At 38.1% G+C, this 23,223-nt stretch overlaps 1 protein-coding gene across 4 annotated transcripts in view; it reads left to right on the forward strand.

The window, feature by feature from the left end:
* The first annotated feature begins 299 nt into the window (after window positions 1-299).
* The window catches only part of SEMA4D (semaphorin 4D), a 101,042-nt gene continuing 78,118 nt past the window's right edge, over window positions 300-23,223 (forward strand). For 2 of the 4 annotated variants that reach the window (XM_039361428.1, XM_039361431.1), the window contains exon 1: window positions 709-1,013. The gene's annotated coding sequence lies outside the window, so the exon portion shown is untranslated. Of the gene's footprint in view, window positions 356-708; window positions 1,014-1,103; window positions 1,214-23,223 lie in introns of those variants that run through there. The other 2 variants (XM_039361430.1, XM_039361429.1) reach the window with 2 other exon arrangements.

Genomic DNA, 23,223 nt, shown 5'->3' on the forward strand with positions numbered 1-23,223 from the left:
GGGGTGTGTGTAAGATGGCCGCGTTATAGGCAAACGAAATGACCTAGACAAAACATAAATATACAACAGCAGAAACAACCGATGATTATGTTGGCTGCCTTAGCATACAAACACTTTAATAAAAAAAGGGCATTTTTTTGACAAACTTTTAAGCTCTGTGTGCAAATAGCAAGAAAATAGGAAATGATATTCCCCCACCCCCACAAGGAACGGACCATTCCGGAGTGATCCATGATCCTTGTTTGCAACACACCTACATTGAGCAATACCTTCGCTTGTCTGCACTCAGTTCCCAGAAAAACCACCAACGAGACAGTAACAATAGCACGTTGAATAGAAAGAAGCTTTGGTGTCTGTAAGCAAAGGGCTCTTGCAATTTGGGGGTGGGTGGGAGGGAGCCAAGGGGTGCGTGCGCCCACCGATCTCTAAGGTCTTCCAGGTACGAGCCCCCTCCCCCCGAAATCGACTTTCGCTCGTATGATCTCGAATAATCGTTTATTGGTTTATTTTTTAAAAACAATGATTCTGATCAGAATTGAATGACCGGAATGGGAAAAGGGGGGGGGGAAATCCCAGCCTAAATAAATCCAGTCTCATTCCCCCAGTGCTTTTCCTCGCCTCAGCCCCTGCTTTTTAAATCTCCGCCCCCCACCGCTACTCAAGGCATTCCCCCCCCCTCCCGCTTCTCTCCCCGAAGCGGATCGCTGAAGGGCAGAAAAGCTTTTGTGGGCCGCCCGCTGTTGCATTGGCTCGCTCGGCCTCCTCCTCCTCCCCCGTTGGAGCCGCCGCCGTTGCCGCCGCCATATCTGCGGGGCAACCCAAACTTGTTACACACTGGCACCAACTCCTCCTCTTTCTCGGTGCAGCTGGGCTCCTTTTTAATTTCCATCAATTGACGGTGCGGGGCGGCCAGGCCTGGCTGAACGGTTCCTGCAACCGGGGGCGCTGGTGGGGGAGAGGTGGCGTTCTTCACAAAAGCCGCGACTAACGAAGTTGGAAAGGCGGCGTAGCAGGTAAGCAGCGCCTTTCCGACGTACCCCATGCGCGCCGCTGACCGCAGTCTCTCCCTCTTTCAAGCCTGCTGCAGCGGAGCGTGGGGGCGGGAAGGGAGGAGGAGGAGGTGGAGAAAAGAGGTAGCGAGGAACATTTCTCTCTGGCTTTGCTAGCCCCTTCAGCCGCTGGAGGATCTCGTGAGCGGCGAGGCTTTTTCCAGGTTCGTATTTGCACAGCGCTGGAGCTCAGGGATCGGGGAGGGTATGTGTTTGTGTGTGTGTGGGGGGGGGGAGATGGTATTTTTTGAAAGAGCGGGGCGACGTTGGCATTTGAAGCGAGCTGGTGGAGAGTAATCAGTGCGCGGTCGGTTGTAGCTACGGGAGAGGCGGGGTGTCTGCATTGGAAATGTATCCCCCGCCAGGCGTGGAATAAACAGGAGATCCTTGGCTTAGAAAAAGAGGGACAAATCAGACCCGAGAACGCAGAAGCCGGCCAGTTTTACATGACCAGAAAAAGATCTTTGAAAAATGTAGTGGTTTTCCCTCGATCTAGTTTGCGGGGAGTGGCGGGCGAGTATAAAGGAAATGTGGAGTTGCAGAGGCTGGCCGCCCTAGGGTTTTTTTTTTTTTTTTTTTTTTTTACTGTGGAGAGTGGTTCGTAGACCGTGATATTTGAAACACATCCCTTACCTTCCACATGCGCGGATCGCCTTACAACGAATACCAAAACGTTTCCACTGCTTAATGAATTAGGTTTGGAGGAAAAAAAAAAACAAGAGTGCAGTGCTGCATTCGTATATGGGGGGGGGAGTTTCTACTCCGGGGGGGGGCTTTAATTGCTTTGGGGTCTGCATTTTGTGTTCAGTTTATTTCACTCTTTTCCATAGGATGGTTGACGCCCCCTCTCTTTGCTTTTGCCCAGAAATGTCTGATGACGTGACCTTTGCCTACAAAGGCGCGTTTTCTTTCTTAGCAATCGGTGCTCATACGTTCACCTGCCTACTATAATCTCCAACCACCCCTTCCCCTGCTCTTTTTATTAGTCTGAATCATGCAATCCCCTTTGTGTCTAAAATTCAATGGAAGAGGTGGATTTCCACTGTTGCTCTGTCATGATTTACTGAGGCCGCCCAACCTTACACTGTTCCTGACCATTTCAAAGACCTTTTCTGCTGCCCCAGTGACACTTTCATAAGGAGAAGGCTGAAAGGAAATGGCCCTTTGTAAAGATGGAGATAATATGGGAGGGGGGGGGGACGATCAATGTGAAATCCTATTTTAATTTGACTTACACCAGACTGTTACCTTGAATTTCTTATGCTGTTATTATCTTTCCATTTATGGGATCAAGAGTGAAATGCTGCTTCTAAACAGGGTGGGGAATATCTGGTCCTGAACTAGATATTTGCTGAACTAGAAGCCCCAGCAGCTGTGGTTGGCATGACCAATGTGAAGGATGCTGAAAGGTGCAGTTGAGCAATATCTGGGGAGCCCAATTTTCCCTGCTGTGTCAAGAGAGTGGTAGTCTCAAACTTTGTTGGATTTATTGGTTTTCTTGGTGGAAATAATAACATATTGGACTAGTCTGTGGATAGAATTTTTTTATTTAAAAAGAGTGATTCTTCTCTTAAAATGCTGCTTTACTAAGGAAAGTAAAAGGAGAACCTTCCCTGGCCTAGGACCTTGGCACATTTTGTCCAGTGGGAGGTATTATTTGGAGTTGTAATAATATCCTCAGGAAGCTGGGATGGATAAAGCAAAGAGCGCCTTCTCAGTCTGTGTTTCTTCAGGTCATGAATAGAACGTTTTGGAATTTGCTATTTCAAACAGAGAAGGGGATAGGGAGTGGGGCTGAGCTGCACCTGTTGTTCATGTGCATCTCTCCTCCAGTGAGCACTTGTTTTATTGGCAAAAAAAAAAAAAATCCAGTGTAATGCATGAGTCTGTTTTTACCCATTCCTCATAGCCTGAAAGAACTTTATTAATTCTCATGCTGTATTGCATTCTACCAGTATATTATTTTTTTCATAGCATTCATTCAAATTAAGTTTAATTTGGCTGTTATTTTAAAAATGTGGTCTCTTGATGTGATTGGATTTTGAGCCAAACTCTTTGCAGTGATTCTGACAGTAAGGCATGGAATACATGACATCAGATGCTATGATTGTTCTAAATCACGGGTGTCAAGCTCGCCATGTCACATGACATGTCACAATATATCATGACTCTTTGCATTGCCGGCAATGGGGTGGGTGCGGTTTGTGTATGATGAAACCGGCCCGTGGGCTGGCAGTTTGACACTCCTGTTCTAAATGTACTTTATTCACTGATTTTTATACATTAGGCTTATATCCCATCTTCTGGTGAGCTTCCATGACTGTGGCTAGCCTTAAACCTCAGCCTCCCTGTCTAAGTAGCACCTTTGACATGTACCATGTTGGGTTCTGATGGACTCCAAAGTGGATATAAAAGCTTTCTTATAGCCCTCCCTTAAGTGGGAGTGATCTGACTATGTTGCGTAATTCCAATATACAGGTTTTGCATCTCAGCAAGAAGTATGTATAACTTTTATACCACAAGGAATGAATACTACTCAGGATTAAAAGGCTTTGTCAAGTGCTGATGCTATAGTGTAAATAATCTTGTGGCCTTGTGGAAAGAGATCTTTTTAACATTTGCACAAAATTTGGTCTTAAGTGTGTGCATTGGTCAGAAAATGAGTTTTTTTTTTTTACATTACCATTGTCTTTTTGAATGGTTGTTAAATGAAGCTGCCAAACGAGGAGTAGCTGGTAGTTGTAAAATAGGTAGCAAAGATTACTATTTTCATGTCTTAGTTTTTCCCCAGATAAAATATGAACACATCATTGCCTATCCATTAAATGGTATACTGTGAGGGATTATGATGGTGCAAAAATTTATTACATGATGGATAAATCAGGCATGCAGTTAAGGTAACAAACTGAAAGGGGCTACAAATGGAGCAAACATGATATTTAAGGTTGAATCAAAGGGAATAAGATATAAAAGGGATTCCTTGGTTTGATTGGCCTTAAGCTTAATCCCCCTGTCTGTTTCAGTAAAATAATAAATTATAGTCTAGTGGCCTTCAACATTTCCAAATGTAACAGTAATGTCTTATTTTAATTAGTACCATAATGATCTCCAGGTTTTGCCCTTTTTTTGCTTTCTTTTCTCTCTTTCAAAGGTTTGAGAAACATCTGCATGTTGCATGGAGCTTTAGGATATTGAGTAGGGGGCTACATGCACATATTTGCATAAATTCATGTCCACTAGAATTTATAGTAATAAGAGATTTAAAAAAGACAAGGAACCTGTATTTGTATGGAAAATATAAATGTTTCTGGTATATTTCTTTTGCTAAAAAGAAGTTCTGAACAAAAATTTTGTTGTTTCCCCCTCTCACATCACTGAGGAGAGGGTCTAAATTGCTAGACGGTGGTATTAAAAATTGGAACACAGAAGTTACTGGACTGTGAAAGTTTTATTTTAGCTCTTGTGGCTGGCAAAAAAGATAGGAAGAGCTTTGTGCATCCCCTAGTACTCACTGCATACATTCTTTTTGAATGAGATGGTTTTTTTCTCTCTCAACGATGTCCCTTGCTGCAAATGGAACAATGAACCAGTTTATAGACAGACTTCAGTCTATTGATTGAAGATAAATGTAGATTTTTTTAAAATCTCGCCTTTATTATTTTTATAAATAACTTAAGGCAGCAAGCATAGCTATATTAATCCTTTCTCCTGTTTCCCCACAACACCCTATGAGGCTGACAGAGAGTGGGTGGACCAAAGTTGGCTTTCATGCCTAAAGTGGGATTTGAATTCAGAGTCTCCTGGTTTTTTTAGCCTGGTGCCTTAACCACTAAATCAAATTGATAAATGTATGAAGTAGCCTTCTCCACCCTTCAGTGGGTCTTCAATATATATTACTCTGTAACATCTATCTTCTCCAACTGGTAGAAAATAATTTGTGCAGAACATACCTTTTTTCAAAGATGTTTTCTTGAGTTTTCACACAAATTAAGTTATACTGTCTTGGCTTCAGTTCCTTTCTTTTACTACAGAAAACATGCAAGAAATTATTTTCTAGATTAAAGCATAAAATGGCTTGGGATCTCCACGCCTGGAAGGCAGGTGACTTCCAGGATGTTCAAGGAAATAATTTGCTCTTAGCATCTTGCTTACTCATGACATTTACTGGAGAATCCAATTCAATTCAGAACTTCAGATCCCTCCACTGGTCTTCAGCTGGCTGTGGAATTCTGGGAGTTGAAGTCCACATGCCTTAAAATTGTCAAGGTTGAGAAATACTGGTCTAGACATATAGTCTTAAAATGTCCTGAGGGCACCTGGTTGAGAAAGACTTTCTGCTATCTTGACTCCTGTTCTATAAGGTAACTCGGCCTGCTAGAGGTCTTGTGTAGATCTTCCTGGTTATATAATTCAGTTTCAGGCCACTGAACAAATTATAAATGGGTACATGAAGTTCTACAGTGCAGCTTTCTCATTGTTTTCATACCTCAGTTTCCCAGTTTGTTCTGATACCTTTTTGTATCAGAGGTTTTTGTGGGGAGAGCTTTTTTCCCCCTTAACAAGCTAAGAGATTCAACCCATAATTGGAAATCTAATAATATTGAATTTTAGTGGAACAAAATTTGTCATAGAGTTGCTCTTACAATGACAATGTTTATTATGTCTAAAGATATTATCTTGAGCTTTAGTTACGATATCCTAAATAGGTCATGTGGGAATATTTTATTTACATTTTCATCACATTTCATCTTCATCAGTTTTATTGTTATGTTTTTACTTATTGTTTTTAGTTTTAATAATGTGATGGGAGTCATCCATTGGCTTTTCAGTAGGACAGTTTAAAATGGCATAATAAATACATAGTGCATAATAAGTATGTTGGAGTATACCGGTGCTTTTACTAAAAAGGAAATTTTCCTATTTGATTAAAATTCTGCCTCTGCTCTAAACTTTTTCTCTGTTGCTACCTTGTTTTTCCAGTCATTGAGTATGGGAGTTTAATCATGTGAGAATGGCTAGCATTCATTGAATTTCGATGCTGCAGAGGTGACCCATAAGAGTCTTCAGATATTTTTTTAGATAAGAATAACTTTCCACAGAAGGAGGAAACACAAACATTATACTATATTCCACGACATTTAACAAATGAAAGTTTCTTTCTGATCAAGAAATAACAATTACTTGGATTCTAAAAGGGACCATTTGTCCATTATTTAATCAGAAAGAATGTCTCATGCCCTGATAACCCTGTGAAAAACAAAGGATGTTGCAATAGCGTACCAAAATTTCTGTCATTGTTTTCCCAGAACATTGTATTCCACTTTATCAGTTCTCTGTGCTTTTGAGAAATAAACTTTGACACAGCAGTTTAAGAGAGGACTATTCTACCCACCAGTGCGTTTAAAATAGTACTATATTCGTAGGTAAATAATAAAACATTAAATCATTTTATCTAATTTTGCTGAGAAGGACATGTATAAACGCAGTAAGTACATTTCCTTTTTAAGTATGGTCCCATTTCTAAAGTGTTATATTTAATCTCTGTCTTCACTGTATATCCTAGTTGAATATATTTTGCATAATTTACCTGTTACACTTCAGTAATAGCTTGTAACTTAGTAAAATGCTCAGATTTTAAAAGTTGAATAGTTAAAATATTTTTATATGCAACTTTATTCCTGCTGACTCTGTAGGAGGGTCACACAAAAATAATAATGCTTCTTAGCTAATAAATTAAAAGTAAGAGATTTCATTAAATGCATCAACACATTAACATTTAAACTACTGCTAAACAATGTGGTCGTAAAGAGTGACTGCATAATTTAGTGACAGCAATCCTTGCAGTCCTGGTTGCCATTGTTAACTGAATCCCACAGTTGTTACACAAGGCAGCTTCCTCATGGCTTCTCACATCCAAGTCAGTGGGGAAGCCCTCTGGAAGTTGCACGTCCCAGGCGGCTCATAGGCAGGCAGGTAGACAGGTAAGTGGGTAGTTCCAGGTGGGGGAAGGTTGTGAGGGAGATGAGATTGCACTAGAGGGTACATGTGACTGTTGAAGTTCGAGTGCAGAAGGAAGAGAATGAGTAGGTGATGGGACTTACCCTAGCGACTTGCAACATTCCTTGCTGGTTTTCCCATTAATTATCTGGAAAACTGGTAGGGAAGGTCATAGTTCATGATCACAGGGTCCTGTAACTATCATAAGTGCAAACTGATTGGTAAGCTCCCAAATCACAATCATATGACTGCAGGGATGCTGGAACAGACATAACAATTGTAACCACTATTTGTCAAATACCGTCACAACTTCAAATGGTCGTAAGTGAAGGCTACCTTTAAGACTTTAGAGGTCAAAATCGGTGCTCTGAAATTTTCTTGGAAACATACTGGCAACCATGCAACCTCCACAATTTAAATGTTACAATGTTAAATCAGTTGTTGCCTATCACCATATGGGTTCCTTTATTCTGCAGCAATTGAAATATCCAAGTAATCCTTAAAGGTAGTTGCAAGGAGAATAAATTGCAGTAAATCAGTCTCAAGGTGAGGGCTTGGTTGGTTGTCTCCAAAGCTTCCCATTTCAGAAAGGATTGCAATTAGTACAATCAGCCAAAACTGCAGATGTTCTCCTGACCAAGATCTCCACATGCTGATCAAGTGGAAGCTATGAATCCAAGATAACCCCCAAAACATGAACCTATTTCTTAAAGCAGAGTGCTGTCCACAGGTGGCATAGGAGTCTCTGCTAAACTTCAGTTCTAACAGAATAACAGAGTTCGAAGGGATCTTGGAGATCTTTTAATCCAACCTCATGCTCAAGCAGGAGACCCTGTACTATTTCAGACAAATGGTTGTTCAGTCTCTTCTTAAATCCAATGATGGAGCACCCCACAACTTCTGAAGGCAAGCCGTTCTGCTGGTTATTTGTTCTAACTGTGAGGAATTTTCTCCTTAGTTCTAGGTTGCTTCTCTCCTTGATTAGTTTCCATCCATTGCTTCTTGTCTGCCTTCTGGTGCTTTTGAAAATAGGTTGACCCCCTCTCTTCTTTGTGGGAGGTCCTCAAATGTTGGAACAATGCTATCATGTTACCCTTAGTCCTTCTTTTCACTACCCAGCTCCTGCAACCGTTCTTCCTATGTTTTAGCCTCCAGCCCCTTAATCATCTTTGTTGCTCTTCTGTGCACTCTTTCCAGAGTCTCAACATTTTTTTAATATTGTGATCAAAACTGGATGCAGTATTCCACATGTAGTCTTATTAAGATCTTATAAAGTGATATTAACACTTCACCTGATCTTGATTCTACCCTGTGTCAATGCAGTATATTGCATTGGCTTTTTTGGTGCCTGCAGCATACTGCTGGCTCATATTTAAGTGGCTGTCTATTAGGAGTCCAAGATCCTTCACAGTTGCTGCTGTTGCTAGGATCCACTTATTCTATACCTGTACATTTGATTTTTGTTGTCCAAGTATAAAACCTTACTTTTCTCACCATTGAATTTCATTTTGTTAGATAGGACCCAGTGTTCAAGTTTGTTGAGATCCTTCTGGATCTTAAGTCTATCTTCTGGGGTGTTAGCTATTCCTGTCAGTTTGGTGTTGTCTGCAAATTTGATGAGTCCCCTTTCTATTTTTTCATCTATATCATTCTGTCTTACTAGATTCAATTGCAGTTGATTCTTCTCATCTAATCATTAACTATCTCTAAGCATCGTGTAAAATTGTTCACTGAATTTCCTGTTTGGCTTAAGGTAGAAATACATAACTGGTAATATACAGGTAGTCTCCATTTAGTGATTACAGTTATTCAGGAAAGTGGTCACTAAGTGAAACTTTAACTGTGCTTAAGATCTTAACTTTAGATTTCTTTTCTTTTACAGACCTGTGAAAGTTGTAAATACAGGTATTGACTGTAACCTTTTTAATCACTGTTGTAACTGTGAATGGTCACTAAAAAGGCAATCACTAAATGAGGACTACCTGTATATCGATCATACTTCAAGTGAATGAATAAACTCACGAAGCAGTTTCAGGTAGACATTAAAGAACAGGGGAAGAAAATGAGACTTGTAGTAGCCCATACAGGATTCCATTGCTGAAACCAACCAATCAGTGGCTGTCTGGCCAGTAGGTAGACAAGATCAGGAAATCAATTTCACAGGAAAGATAAAATTATTTTATTGATCTTGGCTACAATAACAGAATCTTGAAAATTTTATTGTGCAATACTTATGTCTCTTTCTTATACTCTAGTGCAGGGCTTACTGGGCCATGGCTCACTGCCGGGGCTGTGGCCTGTTCCGAACTGGGACGTGGAAGTGATGGACAAGCATGCAGCATCAACCTGCACGCGCATTGGGTGGGCGAGCATGAGCAGTTCCATTTGTGTGAGTGGCAGGTGCGCGTGTCTGCTGCTTTCGTAAATGCACATGTGTGCTCCCCTCCCACCTTCTCCACCAGTCTGCAAAGCCTGATCTAGTGAATTATTACTTAAGCAATAATAAGGACTTTAAAAAAATATTTCAGCCCCCTTTACTTAAATAATAGTTCTTGCATATTTCTATCAAGGCCATCTTCCTTATATTCCAGCAGCTAAAGTGAAACCGCTGAATGATGGTGCACACAACACTGTTCTCAGGTAATCTAGAAGGATGCCATGGTAGATAATCTTGAGAGATCCAAGAGGTATGTACTCCCAGTATCCAAGTCTTGGCAGAGATCATTTATATACAATAATCTGAAACTATATTTAAAAGATAATCTATATAAGTTCCTTTTATCCAGATTTCTTTTCATTTGCACCTCTGCTGTCTTCTCCAAAACAAAGAAAACTAGAGTTTGATGAAGAGATGGTCTCTTCAGAAGGAGTTACACTACTTTCTCCTTCAAGGCAAGCACAACCCCATCTATTTACAAACCATTTACTCTACTACTCTGTTCCAATTGCATCCCTTTAACCAGCAGAACGAGGTCCGATACAGATCTAATTCACAGGTGGCTTTTGACTACCAAAACCTATCTACTTCCTGATTTTACAAGGTCAGAAGTCTAGCTTCCTCATAAAACTTGATCTAATTACCTCAGTTCCTGTTCATACCATATTAGTAGTCATTGGAGCATGCATTTTTAGGCTGTACAGCTTAGCATTTTATGAACAAACATCTATATAAAAGCATTGAAAATTGTTTAAGTGAAAAGTGAAAATCTCCCTCACATTGAGCTTAGCTTATGATTTCATGGACACATGCATGAAATTTTCTGAAAGTAACAATATGAAATGGTTTGTTTGGCTGCCTTGTGATATATATATATATATATATATATATATATATATATATATATATATATATATATATATATAGATATATATATATATATATATATATATATATATATATATATATATATATATATCACCTAGCCATAGCTTAGCCTAAATTTTGGTGGTCACCTATCAGAGTCCTAAATGGGCCTCATCCTCCTTATATTCTGAGCCCAGATGTCTACCCATTTTGTGAGGCAAGGATTCATTGGGTGGTAACAGCAATTGTTCTAAGAGGCTAAAGGGAAAATAGCCCTACGCATTCTGTAAGGGACTAAAAGAAGATGTTTTCCCCACCCTTTTCTTTCTATGGAACTAATTCTAGGGGGCCTAGTTTGAAAAGTAAAAATTCTAGGACATTATCTGATGGCATGTATGCTTGCTGCAATTTACATCTAGTTCAAAAGTGAGGAAGAGAAAAGTGAGAAAAATTCAATCCCCAAATTTGGTTTGAGGAAAATGTAAAGTTGAAATTTTCTTACTCTTTTAGATGTGAGCACTTTTGTTTATTTTGTCCAATAGTAATAAATAACATATAAACTATATGTTTCTTTCCACAGGAGAGATACACTAACGTCATGTAATTTTGTATGCAATTTAGAAATTATTTTCCTGGGCGTGTAACAAATGAGTGTTTCAATTTTACTAATTGCATAGACCACATAGATGATAAATATATTTTGAAAAGCTATTGGAACTTTATTTCCTGATGAAATTCTGGGAGAGTTTTATTGTATCTGGTGAATATATGAGCTTATGTGAGAGAGTTATGGGTAGTTCTAACTTACTCTCTGCAACTGGGACTGGCAACTCTGTCAATAAACAACTTAGTATAAAGTGAAATATCACACGACTGCACTTGACTTAAACATCAGTTTGACTGTCCTGAAGCAAATACCTAACTTGCCAGCTCCCCCCGCCTACTTTGCTTGTCAGAAGCTTTGTCTGAAGGGTCAAATGGCGATCATGTGACTATGGACCACTGTACTATCATAAATGCACATTTGGTGCACAAATCATAATCACATGACCACTAGGAAACTGACAACTGCATGTTTAAGGCCAGTTTTAAGTCTCTGTTTTCAGCAACATCATAACTTTGGTCATTTGAGTGGTCATTAAACCAGGACTATCTGTATTGGAATAATGCACATGAATATGCTAGGTCAGGAACTGAAAAATCGCCAACTGATTTCTGTTTGTACCCTTTCTATCTAGGTGTCTGGAATATATCCTGAACTAGTTCTGACTAACTAAATTTTTAGGAATATTTAATATTTTTATATAATTCTTCCTAGGGATTATCAAGAATATATTTTGAACTCATACTGGGTTCAGTTTAAAGTTTTAGTAAATCTCTAACAGTATTAAGAACAGAGAGATCAAAATTTTAAGGAAAGCCTAACACAGTGATGGTAAACCTTTTAGAGACTGAGTGCCCCAAAACTGCCCCGTTCCGCCTCCCATCCTGCCTGCTCCGCCCCTGCCCCACCCATCCGCAGGGCCATGCACCGCCTCCATGGCCCATCACAGCAGATCACCCAGGTAGCCCTGCAGCGCCATGGCAGCCACGCCCTCCATCCACACCCCGCAGCATCATCTGCACGCTATGGGGCGCGAGGACAGAATCTTGTCCTTGCTGCCTGGCTATGTCCATGGCTGCGCTGCTCCGTGCAGGCCATGCCCGGGAGTGACTCTCCTCCAGGGGGGCTGCTGGTGAAGAGGGAGCCGTGGGGGGAGGCAGGGCTGGGGCGACCATGCGTGCCCATAGAGAGGGCTCCGAGTGCCGCCTCTGGCACGCATGCCACAGATTCGCCACCACTGGCCTAGCGTATTGCTTATGAATGTGAACCTAAACTCTTTTCAACACCTGTCACTGCTTGTAGTGGTGATGGTTGAAATTTTATTTATTTATTATAACTAAGATGGAAAAATCTTAGACATAGAATATAACAAATAACAGTTATTAAGTCAGTAATAGCATCTTAATTTATAATAAGGACCCTTTCATCTGCTTTTTTCATCCTCTTTCCCTTTTCCTTTAATGCTGTTCACCTGCAGCTGATCTGGCTTCATGGGTATGATGTCTGCCATTACCCAATCCATATCTCAATTGATGTCAATTATTTAGGACTTAGGAGAGGTCATTCTATGATAAGATTAGAGCAGCTGTTGGGAACAAAAAAATGATCAGATACTGTAGAAGATACAAGAATCTTTTTCCTTGAAGGTGCTGATTTTAACTCTTTTTATAACAACTAAAAATATTTATTGCCTTTTTCTCCTTCCAGGTCTAAGTCCCTTATATGCAGCAATGAGAGTTCAATTCAGAAGAGGGAAGGGAATGCCAAATCAGTGAAGAAAAAATGTTTGAATCCTGAGAAAGTAAAAAGCTTTAGAAAGAAAATCAAAACAGTGTCCCTATTGTTGCATTATGCTTAATTTGAAGTAGAAAAGGATTTTCACAGTTTTAACGAATTATTATTGATATGGTTGGTCCCCGGTCAGACAGATGATTCAACTTGATTTTGCAAGTGTATCCACCTATCTAATCCTTTCCAAGGACCTGGGATAGGCAGATATTGTTTGATTATATCAGCAAATAAAATGTATTATATCGCAGGATGTAAGCTGTTACAAGTAAATCTGCCTTTTGCTATTGATTCATGGTGATTTTGTCAATGGTGAGGGTGTTCAGATGGTGCTTCAGATGTTTGGGATTGCACCCAAGACACCTATAACGATTGGCACTATCTTTGGCTTTTATTTATGTTCATTTTTTTTCTACTGTTTTTCTAGTTCTATTTGCAGGTCTTTATAATTAATGGGTTTTCTTCTGTTCTTTCTCTTCTCTTCTGCTGTCTCCAGGTATTGCAACATCCACTATCCAGATTTTTTTTTTTTGTCTTATTGACAGTTATTAAGTCTGAAGTGTTATGTGGCAGGTGCTTTTCTATTTGAATTCTAAAGTCCCAAGCAATTTAGCTTCTTCTTTTGTTATTATTTTCTCTATTTTGTGGTCTGCCCAAGTCTTTCTTGCAGGCAGATGGTATTTCTTGCAGATGTTCCAAGGCACCGTTGTTGCTACTTTGCCCTGCTGTTGTTTGTAGTCAGCCTGTGCAATCTTGCAGCAGTTAACTAGGTGGTCCACAGTTCCTTCACTACTTTTATTGTTATTATTACCATCCCTTAAAGTCCTTTTTAAATCGCCTAATGACTCTTACCTGTCTCAGAGGCTGACATCCTGTTTCTTTATTACTGTTTTTGTTTTTTATTTTTCTATTAGTGTTCTTGCTGCAGGGAGGGGAATATGCATGGAATGTGCTTTTCGGTGTAAGCGATTTGCATGATAAAATGCTTGATATATGCAGATGGGGGCCCATTCATCTTTTAAATATGGTACCTTATTTTCCAGGCAATTAATTTTAATTAGTAGTTATTAAAATGATTATTTAGTTAGTATAATTTTTCATCCTTGCCCTGGCTTCTGGCAGAGGTGTATATGTATAAATACACATGCATACACATTATCACACACAAAAACTCACATGTAAATGTGTCACATGTTCATATTCATTGAGTGGAGAGTAGAAGGAGTCTCTGGGATTGATTTCAACTAGAAATGGCAACTGAGGGAAAGCTGGTCATTGCACATGGCTTCCATCTGTGTTCATATTTATTTTCTTCTTTCTGTTGTTTCTGAGGACTTAAATTCAGGATCAAAGAGTGCTTCATTTAGACAAACATGCTACCTAGAGTAGGGAGTTACAAGGAATTGATTTTTTTCATTTGCATAGAAAGCTTTCTAAGAGAAACTGACCCATCCCTAAATCTTTCATAGAAAATATGGGGTAAAAACTGAAAATTTCAAAAATGTTAGTTCTGGGGTAAGGAATTATCTAGAACACAGTTTGAATTTCAGTTTACATTGGAAAATATTCTGACATTAATCTCTCACACGTAGGTTTAACTCAGTCATCTGAAAATATTCATGTAAGTTTCAAACTGCCAAATTTGTCCAATGCAAAATTATAGTGGTTCATGTCCATTCCTTATTATCACTGAATGAGCAAGTGTAGTGGATTTTGGTTTGATTTTTTTAAAAGAAATGAATTATTGGATTTTTTCTAAAAAAAAAAAAAAAGTACCGAATAGGTTTCTATTGAAAATTTTTTAACTCCGCAGTGTAAAATTGAAGTAGGGAGAGAGTCCTTATCCAATTTGTTCCATAATGCAGCAATTCAGGAATGACAGCAGGTATCCAGAGATTTTTCATGTACTGATTCTGCAAGTAGAATTTATGTTTTAGCTACATGGGAGTGCTTTCCACAAAGAAAGTCCATTTTTATGTTTGAAGTAATGATGCATGCAGTCATCTTCTAGTGTTAAGGCCTTTTCCAATTTTTTTTTTTAAATCATTGGCTTGATACTTCAAGTCATACTGGTAAAAAGTTTTTACAGTTTAAAATAAGAATACGGTTACAGAGTTGTAGTATTATTTTGGTAAGTATATTTAATGCTTTTGCACCATGTCAGACTATTTTTAAAAAGTTTTAAAAGTAAATGGGCTATGGGAGAGCACCTCGTGTGGATATGTGCAATCAAATCTCTTGGATGACAGCAACACAGCTATTTTGGGGAAGGTTTTCTGATAGCTGTTACTCTGCCGCTTCCTGTGGGGCCGAAAATGACAGGTGAAGACAGGAGTTAAGGGTTTCGGTGTCCTCTGTTGGACAGATTGTATTTCTTTCTGTCAGAAAGGGTATGGGTATGAGTGTAGCTTCAGTAATTTGCTTAGATTATGTTCAATCAAGCTAAAGTTTGTGCGCATTTATTTTCAGGGTAGATAGTGTCTTTTGAAATCACTTCCACAAAACCTGTGGGTTGGAGCACAATCTGTGCCACAAAGACGCAGACACCTCCCATCTGGTGATGTGGGTTACTGACATACAGTAATGGTTAGAATTATTATTGGAATAATTGGAATTAATCTTTCTGATTCTCTCATAGCTCTCTTTGTTTCTGCAGGAATTACAGGAAATATCCAGAACTTCTGTTCAAAGTGTTTGTAAATATCACAAGACTGAGGTGATTAAGACAGTTGAAACATTTGGTGTCTTAATTATTGTAACACCTTTTCAGGATTTATTCGCTATATTTTGAAAAAATGAAAGTGTTCTTCTGCCATTTGTTGTTTGATTAAATTTATAGAATCAGGACTGGAAGGAACCTTAGAAGTCTTCTAGTTCAACCTTTCCTCAAGACAAGAGCCCTCCCAGTCAAATGGTTGTCCAGTCTATTCTTGAACACCTCCAATGATTTAGATATATAGTTAGTTACAGATACCTCACTATCACTAGATAATCCAACAAATACATAACTTGGGAAGGTTTACATGCTGGCCATGAAGTTAAGAACACATTGGAAAACCCAAGACTGGTGATTTCTGAGCTGTGGTTTGGTAAACAATCCCCAAACTGGCTCAGTTTTCAGAATACTCTAAACTTGTGTTTCTCATCTTCAGCCACTAGTACTGGCTGGAGAATTCTGGGGGATATAATCTGCATGTTTTAGTTGTTAAGGCTGAGAAACATTGCTCTAAACCAGACATGTCAAACTCGCGACATCACGTGACATCGTGCAACGTATCGGGCCGGTTTTGCCATTGCCAAAGCTTTAGATGGTGTGAATTTTGTGACATTTATTGACCTCAAAGTTTATTTACATGTATCATCAGATAATCCATGTTGTGTTAAGTACTCCTTTGAGGCTTTTTGTCATGCTCACCTTATGCCAAAACTTTTTACAGGATTTGTGGGGAGGAGCTAGCCTTCAAATAGCAGTGCTTTATATTCTTTTAAACATTAACTTTTATTTGCATCACTTTGTCTGCATGGTTTTGTCTACTTCCTTTTCTGGCAAGCTTTTGCAATTTGCAGTAGAATGTTAATTGTATCAGTGCTTGCTGAAAACTATTAGAATATGAGATCAATTATTCATATAGGTCTTTATTTTGTACTAAATAGTTTTATTAAATATAATTTGGGGCTGTCCTTGGTAGATTGGAATCAATAAATGATTCAAATAGTTCACTGGAAACTTTATGTGTAAGTTCATATGTATTTTTATATCACTTTATCAAGACAATCATGTCATTTCAAGGATCCAGAGGTGTTTACAAAAACTTCTCATGTTTTATTTTTTCTTTCTCTTGCCTGTTCTTTTCTTTCCCTATAATGCTATGCATAAATCACACACTTGTCTGTTGTTGATTCATGTATCCCATTGTGATTTGCTGGTTTAGGCTTAATGTATTGAATTCCATTGCTGTCTTGTTCAGTTGTGAAATGGTCTAAACTCAGAACTGTTCAGTTTCACGCTCAGAATATTATGAGATTGGCCAGAATATCAATGGTTTACTACTGCTAGTCTGTAATAACCCATCTTGAAATTGAAGCAATTGCTTTGGGCTCAAAACTTTTGTACATCTCTAAATTTTAAGCCCCCAAAACCTGATGTCAGTAATGGCTTTACTATTTTGAGAGGAGGAGAGAAAACTAGCTGGTTTAGATCTAGATTTTCTGTTTTATTTTTAAAGTTTTAAAACATTAGCATGTTGAGGAAAACAAAGAAAACCTCACTTTTTCCGAACCTGTTGTCCCTAAAACATTTAAATCAGTGTTGATTTTTCAGTACAAATGAGTTATCATTTTTATTAGTTTCAATCCTAAAAGGCGCTTGGGTGATTGATAGACAGTTCCAATTTTTCCTTCCAACTACTCCATTGGTTAGACTAGGAATTGCCTATTGAATGAGAGCTGAAACTTTATCTTCCTGTGCTTTTCTCTCATGTACCCATGTTAATAATCTGTGTCAAGCAGAGATGAGTGATATCTCCTTCCTCACATTGCTTGGCTTAGAAGGGAAACCTTTTTAATTGCAAAAATATGAGATGATCACAAGTTCAGTCCCTGAGATTTCCTGTCAGAAAGATCTACATCAAAGTGGGGCTAGATGGACAGATATTAAGGCATTTCTGTAATAGCATCATAAGCAGTCAGAATTTATGGGTTCGTAATTATATACATATTCCTTAGTTCTATATCTCGTTTCTTTATTTGTATTTGAAAGGAAATTCATTTCTAAAGCAGGATGACAGCTTTTTCTATTTGATTGCCAAATTAATGATTAATTGCTCTTGGTCAGTTGCCCAATTTTGATGTATTTAACTGCCTTGATTGAAACTTAATTTATACAAAATTCCTATGAATTCATCTTAACTTTTGGAGTAAAATGTATGCTTTCTATTTTAATAATCACAGTCCTGATAATGTTTGTACTTTCTTGTCCTTTTTTTTGTTCTATTCTGATCCATAATTTCAGTCAAATGCAGCTAAACTACTAAAGGAATACTTAGATTAAGTAGAATGTTTTATTGTATCAAGTCACTATCACAAATTTATTTTATTTCATTTGTATGTAAGAACCACCGATCTCACTCACAAAGGGACTCTGGACATACAATAAAACATTAAAAACAAAAAAATTGTATATAAAAATTGAAAGAACCAAAGAATGTTAAAAATTAATTAAAAGCAGGGGAAGGCGCTAATCAGCCCGATGGCTGTATGGTCCATTACACACCCAAACAAAAACTGCAGAGCCATCTTTTTATGCCTTTATGGAAGATTGGGAGAGTGGGGGCCTGCCTCACTTCACCAAATATTTTGAACAAATAACCATGAAAATTAGCAAGGCTATCTTGGAGGATTAGATCTTCCTACTCATGTCAACCTCTTAAAAATTCCTGGCTGAATTTCCTCCTGTAATTTATCTAATTTATGCCATAATGTATTATATCCAAGGCTTGTTGAATAAGTAACCTGGTTCACAGTAACACTAAGCTAAGGATCCTCATTCTTTTGGGCCAGTGATCACATTTGGAATTTTGGAAACATGTTATAAGTATCATCCCTCAAAAGATACCAGTTTATCAGCAGGGCATTTGGTTAGCTTACTACTGACCGGTATGTACAATTTCTTATAGAGTCTCTGCAGATGTTTTCTACGATTCAACTCCTTTTAGGCATTTTCTGCATAAATGTACATATTTCCAAAAGACTACCAGTTTGGAGTCACCTATTGTTTTTATTTTCTAAGAATATGTAAGATACAGAATTCTTACTGAAATTAATTATGCCTGAGATTTCATTTTTCTATAGACTGTCAAGAACCGTTATCTAAGCAAAAGCCACCCAGAGTCACTTGTTGAGATGGGTGGCTATAGAAATCTAATAAATAAATAAAAGGAACTGACCTTTTTTTATCTTGTCTGCCAAATCAGACTGATATCACGAGAGACCTACCTCTTTACAGAATGGCTGTCACACCACAAAACATTCACATCCTGTGAATGTACTTTCTCTTTAAAGCCTTCCTTGAATGTGTCCATCTGTACCATATTACCTACCCTAGTTGTTAGTTGCTCAGCCTCTTCCAAGACTCTTTGTAACTTAATGGACATCATTTCACCAATATTAATTATCCTAATTGTTTTGTTGAATCTTGTACATTCATATCTGTATCATGGGTGACAGTATCTAATCACTTTTTCTAAAACTGTTTTAAACTCTTAAGAGCTAAGAAAAAATGTCAATTTTTATAAAAAATATTTATTGATAGAGTGAATGCTTACACAATGTATAAAAAAAATCTCTCATCTGATAGTGTGAAATCTTGTTTATCGAGAAGACTTGATTGCCTAATATTTGACGCTGGTACTACTACTTTGAAATGATTCCACTTAAAGCAGTAGTTCTCAACCTGTGGGTCAGGACCCCATTTGGGGTCGAACGACCATTTCACGGGGGTCGTCAAACAACGCAGTCCGCTGCAAGTTGTCTGCAGCGAAGGGGAGCTGTCTGGAAGTTTCCACCCCTCCCTGCTGAGCAACTACTAAAAATGTAAGTAAAAGAGGGCCAGGGGTGGGAGGTGGGAAGCCGGCGGGCGCAGGGAGGGTTGCTGGCGCACGTGGGACCCGGTGGGTGCCTTACCTCCCTTGGGCTGGGCCAGCTGGTGGCCCAGCCAGTGGTTGGCCTGCGCCGTCTCTGCCGCTTGCCAGCTACGCCTCGGCCGGCGCAGGGGGAGGCACCATGCATGTGCGGTGCTCCCAGGCAGGGAAAGTCCTCGACTTACGACCGGTTTGGTAGTCCTCGACTTACGACTAGTTGGGAGCCGCGGCATAAAAAAGGTTGAGAACCACTGACCTAAAGGCTGACGCAAGAGTTTAAGACTTGGAATTGTTTTCCATAAATCTGTGCAACCTTACTAATAGGATTGATTGATCAATTGATTTGCTTTGCTTTCTACAGCTGCCCATCTCAACAAATGACTCTGCCTTATAAAATGTAAAAACAACTTAAAAGTAAGGCAATTATGTGTTTAGTAATAGTGAGCACATCCACTAAATACTTTTCTTGTAAAATAAGTGTAAATACAGTATATTAGGGTTACCAAATCTGGATTACAAATATAAATGACCTCTAGATGGTGTCAGAGAGTTTGAGGTCCATATCTTTTGTCTGGTCCATCCAGTCATCACCCTCACCATCAACCAGGCTGATTTTTGCAGTCCAGAACCAATAGTCTTTTATGTACAGTTATCCAAACTCTTATATGTATTTCAAGTGAAAAATCATATGCTGCTTCATGATATTTTTTTCCCTCTAAGTGGGCAACTTTAAAATACTGCTGGGAATATGATAATCGATGTTTATTCGATTTCTAGATGGAAAGTGAAATATTTTGGAGCCAGTATACTTACTGAAGAGAAAAATGCTTCTAATTGCTCCTTTTCTGGCATATGATTAGAGACTACTGACTTGACTACTTCCAGTGGGAATCCTACAGAATCATTTGGAGCCAGAGAGATAATTATGATATACAGTTTAAAAGAGGAGACAATGAGGCCCAATTACATTTTTGTTTCCATTCTTACACAAATACACAAAACGTGAGCTGCTTAATGGGTAATTCCTGTGCAAGAGTTAGATAACAATCCAACATGCTTATTTTGTATATTAAATTTAAAGAGACTTAATATAAGACTCTTGCTTAATAGCCTTGAGCTCAGCCATTTAGGTCAGTGATTCCAGTTATAGATTGTTAGAAGAAATGTCATTAGAATTCAATGAGGCTTTTTTAAAATCATAAATGTAGTTTGGATTAGCAAAATTCAGTACACATAGTGATTGCTTTGTTAACCTCAACTTATTAATGTAATATAAAATATGATAGTGTGATCTCCCATCACAATTTGAACAGCGTTGCCAAGGCTGGCACATTCAAAATGAATGTTTGACCTTTCTCTTCAATATTGGATTTGTTTTGCTTTAAAGAAAGTATTGATGTCAAATGCTGTTGGACTGCAAGGAATTTAGAATTTCGTTCTCGGGAGTTTTCTACTTGATAGCAAATCTCAGTTGCCTGGATTCAAGTAAGTCTTTCTCTTCAAACAGTCCAAACAAAAAGAGGAAACTCTACAGTTTCTTGCTCTATAAGATATTGAAAGCATTGGTATTTGCATAATTCTGCTTGAGTAGAAAAATTACCAGAAACCAGGTAAGAACCATGCAGATAAAGGTTATTATTAGATTGCATTCTGGTTCATAGTTGTCCCAATGTGTATTCTTTTTAAACATTTGATTTGCATTCATGAATTAAATATTTTTATGCACTTAAGCTACATGAAAAACAGCTTTTAAAAATAAGGTTATAATTAGGTTACCAAGAAGTGCACTTTATTTAGCACCGTGGCTTTATTGAGGATTGTGTTTTGTGTGTGAGTGAGAGAGGGAGAATTTTATGGTCTAGGTTTTTATACCAAAAACATCTCTACAAAATAGGGTGAACTAAATTTTGGAAACATTGATAGTTAAGTCTTTTCAGAGTGAATTAGAAGTTGTTTGTTTTCTTTATGCAAAATCTTTCAGGAAGGCAAAGCATGATGACATCATCTAGGCTTAATACTAAGCTTGCACATTTTTTCCTCTGATGGGATCTGAGAAGAATTAATTCCTTTCTATGGTGACCACCATTTAGAATGAAAAAAGTAACGTTAACTATAGTAAACTATAATAAATATTTAGCTGGATTTTTACATTGTCTTAAGCTTCCTTTGTTTTAATCATGTCTTGTTAAATCGTATGTCATCTTAGTGCAGAGCCATTTATTGGGCAAATAAAAGCACAGTGCCTAGCACCCACATTACATGATGCCAAATCCAGACTATGTTAGCCTGGCTCCAACAACCTTGGTCGTCAACCTTATTGGCTGGGAATTATGTGAATTAGTTTGTCTAAGAAAAGCCAGGTGGAGCAGAGTAGGCTTAGAATAGATAGTGTGTGAAGCATTTTTTCTTATGGAACAAAAAACTCAAAAGATTGTAGAAGTAATTAAGTTTATGCCATCTAGAAAATTCACCTTATGGCGCTTCTGATCACATGGAAGACATCTGCAGATACTTTTTCATAAGGCCAAGATTTTACAAATGAAAATTAAAACATTTTAAAAAGTTTTCAGGGTTCAGTTTAGATAAATAGGGTGGAGAGAGAGGTTGATGATTCTCTCCCATTTTTTCTCATTATAAGGCAAAATTCCCTGTGTTTGAAGGCTTTGAAGGCCAAAATGTCTTGATAAAGTAGATCTGCCTGAAGTGTTTCTATAAATTCATGTTAGTTCATGCAGAAATTGTGGGTAATACTCAGTAACGAGAATAATTCTCGTCTATTTTTATAAGTATTAAATTTTGGATACCTTAGTTTAAATATATGCCACTGGCATGTCTCTAGCAACAGGGTTTAGCATACTTATCTGTGACATTAACTGCCTGGGTATTCATTCTCTTCTTGAGAATGATTGAAGTAGGAGAAAAGAAAATCTTTAATATGCTTAAAAAACTATTCAAATTATTTCTGGAAGCACTTGAAGGCACATATACAGGACATAAAATTGGAAAATTATATTCATTTGTGCAATATAGTTTAGTATTGGTTACAATATTTTAATAATTGTTGTTTATTAGTACTTAAAAAGTGGTATCCAGTGCATGATCAACTGGCTGATTACTCTTTTATTTCTCTTTTTTAATTTTCTTTTTTATTAGTTAATAGCTACATACCAAGCATATCTTTTGGATATGTCTATGTAATGATATATGTTTTTGTTGAATTTCTTCTTATCAACTTCTGAGGCATGGATTGTGAAAAGGAAAAAATTGTCAAATCTTTTGTTCTTTTGTGTAGCACAGGAGACTTTAAAATATCCTAAAGATCTTATAGAAGTTTTAAATTATTTTGGAGTAATCTTTCTCAGTCTGGGTCTCTCCTGAAGTTAAATTGGGACCAACTTCCAGGATTCCTAGCAAACAAAGAAAACTGATGGATGGGAATTTTGGAAGAAGCAATCCTAGCATCACCATAAAGGGATCCTGAATTGGCAATGCAATTTATTAATGCTATTTTCCAAGGCGCCTGAAGGCAGGACACGAAGCAACGGATAGAAACTGATCAAGGAGAGAAGCAACCTAGAACTAAGGAGAAACTCCCTGACAGTTAGAACAATTAACCAATGGAACAACCTGCCTCCAGAAACTGTGAATGCTCCAACACTGGAAGTTTTTAAGAGACCGGACAGCCATTTATCCGAAATGGTATAGGGTTTCCTGCCTGAGCAGGGGGTTGGACTAGATGACCTCCAAGGTCCCTTCCAACTTTATTATCATCATCATATTTGTTTGTTTTGTTTAATAGTTTATTGAAGAAAAAAAGTCATTAACTTTATGACCTTTTATTCT

This window comes from Crotalus tigris, unplaced genomic scaffold (genome assembly GCF_016545835.1).
Source record: "Crotalus tigris isolate CLP2741 ecotype Arizona unplaced genomic scaffold, ASM1654583v1 scf7180000019264.1261149, whole genome shotgun sequence".
In the NCBI taxonomy this organism is placed as follows: domain Eukaryota; kingdom Metazoa; phylum Chordata; class Lepidosauria; order Squamata; family Viperidae; genus Crotalus; species Crotalus tigris.